Consider the following 7,668-nt stretch of genomic DNA (forward strand, 5'->3'; position numbering starts at 1 on the left):
ACAGGCCGATGATCCAACGAGGACCACATCATCTGCAAAAAGCAGTGACGAGATCCTCAGACCACCGAACTGCAACCCCTCCCCACCACGACTACGCCTCGATATCCTGTCCATGTATATCATAAACAGGATTGGTGACAAGGCGCAGCCCTGGCGGAGACCAGCACCCACTGAGAACGAAACTGACTGGCTGCCGAGGACGCGAACACAGCTCTCGCTTTGGGAGTACAGAGATTGGATGGCCCTGAGGAGAGACCCCCTTACCCCATACTCCCGCAGCACCTCCCACAGTTTCTCCTGGGGGACCCGGTCATACGCCTTCTCCAGATCCACAAAACACATGTAGACCGGATGGGCATACTCCCAGGCCCCCTCCAGGATCCTTGCGAGAGTGAAGAGCTGGTCCGTAGTTCCACGTCCGGGGCGAAAACCGCATTGTTCCTCTTCAATCTGAGGTTCGACGATCGGCGGAACCCTCCTTTCCAGCATCTTGGAGTAGACTTTACCAGGAGGCTGAGAAGTGTGATACCCCGGTAATTGGCACACACTCTCTGGTCCCCCTTTTTGAACAGGGGAACCACCACCCCGGTTTGCCACTCCTTTGGCTCTGTACCCGACTCCCACGCAATGTTGAATAGGCGTGTCAACCATGACAACCCCTCGACACCCAGAGCCTTTAGCATTTCTGGCTGGATCTCATCAATCCCTGGGGCTTTGCCACTGCGGAGATGTTTGACTACCTCAGTGACCTCCACCAGGGAAATTGACGACGAAACACCATCAACCTCGAGCTCTGCCTCCAACATAGATGGCGTGTTATTTGGATTCAGGTTTTCCTTTCAACGTCCGACAACCTCCTCAGTTGAGGTCAACAGAGTCCCATCCTTACTGTACACAGCTTGGATGGTTCCCTGTTTCCCCCTCCTGAGGTGCCGGATAGTCTTCCAGAAACACTTTGGTGCCGACAAAAAGTCCTTCTCCATGGCCTCTCCGAACTTCTCCCACACCCGCTGCTTAGCCTCCGACACGGCGGCAGCTGCAGCCCTTCGAGCCTGTCGGTACCCTGCAGCCGAGTCAGGAGTCCTCCAGGATATCATATCCCGGAAGGCCTTCTTCTTCATTCGGACGGCTTCCCTGACCACTGGTGTCCACCACGGTGTCCGAGGGTTACCGCCCCTTGAGGAGCCTAATACCCTGAGGCCACAGCTAGCCACCGCAGCTTCAGCAATGGAGGCTTTGAACACCGCCCACTCCGGCTCAATGCCCGCAACCTCCACAGGAATGCCAGAAAAACTCAGCCGGAGGTGTGAGTTGAAGATACCTAGGACGGGGGCCTCCTCCAGACGTTCCCAATTCAACCGCACTACTCGTTTGGGCTTACCAGGTCTATCCGGAAATTTCCCCCATTCCCTGATCCAACTCACCACCAGATGGTGGTCAGTTGACAGTTCCGCCCCTCTCTTAACCCGAGTGTCCAAAACATGCGGCCTCAGATCAGATGACACGATCATGAAATCGATCATCGATCTTCGGCCTAGGGTACTGTCGTGACAATTTCTCTATCAGATATTGCGTCTAAGCAGATGAGATATTTCAATGCAAAAAAGCACACAATACTGTTGACAATTAATGATCATATATATTTGTAATAAAAGTACGAACAAAGATACATCACAACATGCATCAACAAACAACATAACAGGCATACATTACAATAATCTGAGGCCTCAGATGGGAGCTTCTCTTTGCGTGTTACTTCATTCTCTGAAGGTACGCTGGGGAGAAGTCCACCGAGTGTTTGAAATCAATGAGTTCTTATTCACTTCGGTTGGCTTCTGAAGGGGGTGTGTCCCCCAATCAGCCAAAAGCCTTTGTGTAGCAGATGGTTATCTTTACAACTGAAGCTCCCCTGGATGCCATTGGAGGGGGTAGCGGCCGTGCCATCTAACCTTCTGGCTTCGTTGACGCTAGCCAGGGGGTCGTGGAACAAGCCCATACATCAAAGCATTGCTTGAAAGCAGATTTACAACACACGAAAAGATAGGAAGAGGCAGGCAATAAAACGCATCACACGACCCTAGAAGGTTCACACTTTAAATGACCCAAAAGGAGAGCAGAAGGCAGGCAATATATGCATCACCCAAAATAGTAACAAAACTTAAGTTCATAGATAGACCAAAAACGTAACAACATGTAGATTTTCCATCACAGTACTCTGGTACCAGGTACACTTATGAGCACCCTTATGTTCGAACATGGTGTTCGTTATGGATAATCCATGACTAGCACAGAAGTCCAATAACAAACGACCGCTCGGGTTTAGATCAGGGAGGCCGTTCCTCCCCACCACGCCTCTCCAGGTGTCTCCATCGTTACGCACGTGGGCGTTGAAGTCTCCCAGCAGAACTACGGAGTCCCCTACTGGAGCCCCATACAGGACTCCATTCAGGGTCTCCAAGAAGGCAGAGTACTCTGAACTGCTGTTTGGTGCATACACACAAACAACAGTCAGAGTTTTCCCCCCTACAACCCTTAGGCGTAGGGAGGCGACCCTCTCGTCTACCGGGGTAAACTCCAACACCGCGGCTCTCAGCCGGGGATTTATGAGTATCCCCACACCTGCCCGGCTCGTCACGCCCTTGGCAACTCCAGAGAAGAATAGAGTCCAACCCCTATCCAGGAGTACGGTACCAGAGCTGAGACTGTGCGTGGAGGTAAGCCCCACCAGATCTAACTGATAGCGCTCCACCTCCCTCACAAGCTCCGGTTCCTTTCCCCACAGCGAGGTGACGTTCCACGTCCCCAGAGCCAGCTTCTGCCGCCCGGGTCTGGTCCGTCGAGACCCCTGACCTTCGCTGCCACCCATGTGGCTGCGCACCCGACCCCAACGGGTCTTCCCACAGGTGGTGGGCCCATGGGATGAAGAGAGGGGGGGTGCCACGTAGCCTGGCTCCAGACGGGGGCCCCGGGCTTCCTCCGGGCCGGGTCACATCTCCTCTTCTTACGTTATTCATGAGGTTTTTTAACCATTCTTAGTCTGGCCCTTCACCTGAGACCACTCTGCCATGAGAGACCCTACCAGGAGCACAAGGCTCCAGACAACACAGCCCTCAGTTTCACAGGGACACGCAAACCTCTCCACCATGATAAGGTGACGGTTCCAGGAGATTATTTGTTTACTGTAAACGGATAAAGGTCAATAGATACGCAATTTTCAGCAGTCAGAAATGTGTTGCGATCACTTGTATTCCTCATAGCACTCAGGCTCTGAGGAAGTCAGCAGCCCGCGATCGCAGCTCCTTTGATGTGAATGCGCACAGAGCGCAAAGCTCAAAGCCGGACAATGATGTCATAGTAAAGCCCTCAGGTCTACTCTGCATGTATTAACTGTGGCTAAACATCAACTGCACTGAAGTCATCATAACTTCAGAAGTTCTCATTTTCAAATGATTATGAATACTATTATTGTTATTTGAAGCCGCGTCAGTCTTGACTGTGGGTGGTGTGGTCCTCTGTGTCTGCTAGTGTCTATAATACAGTAATATTTTTGTCGACATTATCAAACGGAAGAACTTTTGTTTTGAAGAGCACAGGGCAACGAAGCGCACTAGCCAATAAGAGGACCCGCCCACTGGCGGAAACCAGATATTGAGTGGTAAATTAGATTTGTTATGAAGAACCAAAAAACGAATAAACAAACAGAAATTTAGATTTTCGTTTTTTTTGACAAAACGAAAAAACGACTGGTTTCTGCTTAGGTCAATTATTCCCAGAAAATTGAGTAATAAAACGTAACTTGCTCATTCGAAATAATCTGTGTATGGTTCGTTCTTTGAATATTCCAATTTAAAAAAAAATCTGAAAAGTGTCGTTTTTTGGTTTTTCTGATTTGGTTTTGAAGCCGAAAAAGGGCGAAAGGAATATACAAATAAACGGTAATACTGAATAATCCAGTTGCTTGTTTTGTTTGCGTGATATTTAGATAAAAGCGCAATGAATGCCAGGAAAAGGGCACGCAGATTAAAAAATAATACGTATAAAGACGTTTCAAACGTTCCATCGAGTCTCTCGCATTCTACAATGGCCAGCTATATTGTTTTCCGTGGGAGCCGGCAACTTAGTCTGCGAGTGGACAATCTGAAACTAAATCGGAAACTAGATTTGTTCTTCGAAGGTTGTGCTCCACACAGAACCTCCTCACCGTCATAACGGAGCACTTCGGGGCACCAGATTGCTTTAGAGCGGTACTGATCGCGTCGTGTGTCTTTCCAGTGTCAAATAGTTCACGAATAAAATCACCATACGGTTCAAGTGCGGCCATAACTAAGGCTAAATATAATTAGACAGTCTATTACTGGTTTAGGTGGTTGGCTCTTTTTTCTTCGCTGCGTTCTGCCTTCTGGTGTAGCCTATAACTATAAATGTATCTATTTTTGTTTTTCTGTTTCGGGTTTAAAAAACATCACACAAAACCAGGGCTCCAGAGTGCGCCTAATTTGGGCGCACATGCGCCTAGAATTCGGGGTAGTGCGACTGAAAATTTATCTGGTATAATTTTAACTTTTTTTTACAGAGCAGTATATTCATAATATGAATGACCACGGATGAGGCAGTGAATGAAGTATTGATTAGACAGCGATTTATTAGATACCTAATAAACCGTTGGAACGCGCAAGACCGGTAACAATAGCAACGCCGGTAAACAATCCCGCGAAGCCCAATCCAGGGGCCTGTACTACGAAGCTCGATTAGAGGGTTAGCAAGGTATGTTGAGCTGAAAGCCTGGGTTAGCTGTACCATGAAAGTCGATCTCTTTAAGCGTCGCTGTATCACCATGGTGACTTACGCTCGCAACCAAACCTGGTCGGGAGCAGCTTTTCAGCGAGTCTACCCGGAGATCGGCTACTTATATCGGCGTGCGCAGCTTCCTAGCCCCTCCTCCGATAACGGCGTCACCATTTGTGGGTGTTACCATGGACCTCGGCGCACTTATCGTACAGGTGTCTCTCTGGAGACAGAGGGTTTTTCGGGACAGAACCGATCCCTTGGCATTGTCTGACGATATTCTTTATGAGAGATACAGATTCGGCATTTATTTAAGGCATTTATTTAATGGTCAAAATATTATTAATCAGTGGCGTAAATATCGACGGTGCAACCAGTTGCCCCCCCCTGTCAACAACTCAGCGTAAGGCAGGCACGGTCCAACGCCCCCCCCGCCCCTCAACAACTCACAACTTGGGTGCACCATAAATACGTGCTGGTGCACCCAAATTAAAAATGTAGGCGCACCAGTGCACCCAAGGAAAAAGTTAGTCTGGAGCCCTCCACAAAACACAGACACAAATAAAATGCTGTTTATTTGTTTATTCCTTTTGCCCTTTTTCCGATTCAAAACCAAATCAGAAAAACCAAAAAACGACTCTGCTAATTGTTTTTTCTGATTTTCTTTTAAATCGGAATATTCAAAGAACGAACCATACACGGATTATTCACGTCCATTGTTTACTTCTGTGTTTTTAAAAATGCTGGTCTTCGTTGGTCTTCCTGTTTATGAAGGTAAGGATAACCCCACCCCCTGCCCTTGGCATAAAGGCAGTGCTCGTTCTAGCCCAGCTCAATCCTGGGGCTGGAGTTTAACCGTTTTTTACAGGCCGGTGCCGGTGTTACACCAAATTCTGCGACCCGCCGAAAAGTGTGACCCCAGGGGGCGCTGTTGCATATTTTTGGCAATATGCACGAGTTTGAAGCGTAAATAGGCATGACAAAAACATAAATAAAACATAAGATCTCCCCCCCAACCAATTACCTATTAAAGGTGCTTAATAAATACATTTATTTTGATTTGATTAGCATTTTACAGACCCATACAATGAGAGGGCGTTTAGTACGGTCCTTCACCGTTGCTTCTTTACCCATAAAAAACTTCAGTCAGTGCTAAATTGTGCTGATTTACCTTTGAGCAAAACCTACCTTTTGTAAAACGCTGTTTAGAATTAATGTTAGTATCAAGAAAAGAAAGACCCACCGGTGGGGGGGAGATCTTATGTTTTATTTATGTTTTTGTTATAATGCAAATATGCAACAGCGCCCCCCTGGGGTCACACTTTTCGGTGGGTCGCAGAATTCGGTGTAACACCGGTTCTCTGGCGATGTGAAACCAAAACTATAGCTGCATCCGAATAATCATTGTAGGAGCCATTTTAGCCACTAATTTATTTGTTTAACTTTGATTTCAATGCATCCCTCTTCTGTATTAGGCCTACTTGCTCGAGATTTTGTGCCCTCTGCAGGTCAAAGGCTATGAATAGGAAGGAGACCGGGAAGGAGGTGTGGCCGACTGAGAGCACACAGCTTTTTGACCTTGTCTCTGCTTGCTTGCTTGTTTTGATGCGCATGCTGCTCATTGTAAATTCTTTAGTTAATGCATCTGTAAAACCTTCCTTTTGGTCATTAAACCCCACCGATGTTTGGAACGTTCGATTTTTTCGTGGATCTTCATTTTTTGGTTTATTGCAAGTAACCTATACAACCGTCAAGGACTCCCTCAGTCGTCACCGAGAATACTCAGGACAAATCAGTCACTACATTAGTCAAAAAGCTCGCTTTGGACCTTGGACAACCTAATGGATCACTTGGATTGGAATCCCAAAGTCGCACCAGGACCGGGCCGCAAAGGAACAAAGCAACTTGAAACCAAACAAACTCCGGCGCAGCTTGTAGGACTCTTCTAATTTGCAACAATTAAGAACGACTCCTATAGTGCTCCATGAGCCGAGGTTTCAAGGATTTCGTTAGAAAACAATTTAATTTGAATTATGGACTGACTTTGAAGCAAGTTTGGCGGACTTTAAGTTATTAGAAGACGTTTTGAAGACGCAATAGCCTGACGCACGCAGTGGCCAGCGCGATTACCCCAAGTAGGGAGTAATATTATTTATTGGAAAGGTTTGATTTATTAAGAAGGTTGTAGTTTGTGCAAACCAATACTGAAGATATGGAAAATGTTGTTGAAAGGGAGGGTGCTTTGCGTAATGCCAGAAGGATAAAGCTTGGCTGGGTTACTTGCCGAATGAACTTGATTGAGGACTTGATGAGTGATACATCAAATGTTAAAAAGGTTATTGTAAATGTTAATAAGTTTGGGGATTGTTAATTTAGTTGGAAGCTATTCATAAGGAATCTCAAAATACATTGAGGGAAGAGGATCGTAAATTCGATAATAACTCGTGGTTTAAACCCAAGAGAGAAAGCCACATGATATTTATGGAGGGCGTAGATGATTGGCTAATGGCATGTGAGAAGAATGGCGATGAAGGTGAAATAGGCCCAGAGGACAGCATTTCAATAACTCATTCTAAAAACACGTCCGACGCAGGATCAAAGGCCTCAGTCACCTCCTCTGCTGTGGGCCGCGCGGCAGCGGAGAGGGCCGTGCTAGAAGTCAAATTGGAGGCTCTTAAACAAAAGCATGCTATAGAGGCCGAAGAAGCAGAACTGTCTAAGAGACAAGAAAATTTGAGGAAACAAAAGGAAATGTTAACCCTCAAATACGAATTGGAAGCTGCTAATGCCAAACTCAATATATTGAGTAATGAACGAGTATTTAGAGAAAACACTCAAAACAAAGGAACTTATTGGAAAGGAATATGAACCAAAACTGGAAAA

The 7,668-nt window shown here is 46.7% G+C and overlaps 1 long non-coding RNA gene across 1 annotated transcript; it reads left to right on the forward strand.

Moving 5' to 3' along the window:
- The first annotated feature begins 1,559 nt into the window (after window positions 1-1,559).
- LOC132459225 (uncharacterized) lies at window positions 1,560-2,132 on the forward strand. Its single transcript, XR_009526157.1, has 2 exons — window positions 1,560-1,844; window positions 1,880-2,132. It is a non-coding gene; the product is annotated as an uncharacterized LOC132459225 (long non-coding RNA).
- The last annotated feature ends 5,536 nt before the right edge of the window (window positions 2,133-7,668 follow it).

This window comes from Gadus macrocephalus, chromosome 6 (genome assembly GCF_031168955.1).
Source record: "Gadus macrocephalus chromosome 6, ASM3116895v1".
NCBI lineage: Eukaryota > Metazoa > Chordata > Actinopteri > Gadiformes > Gadidae > Gadus > Gadus macrocephalus.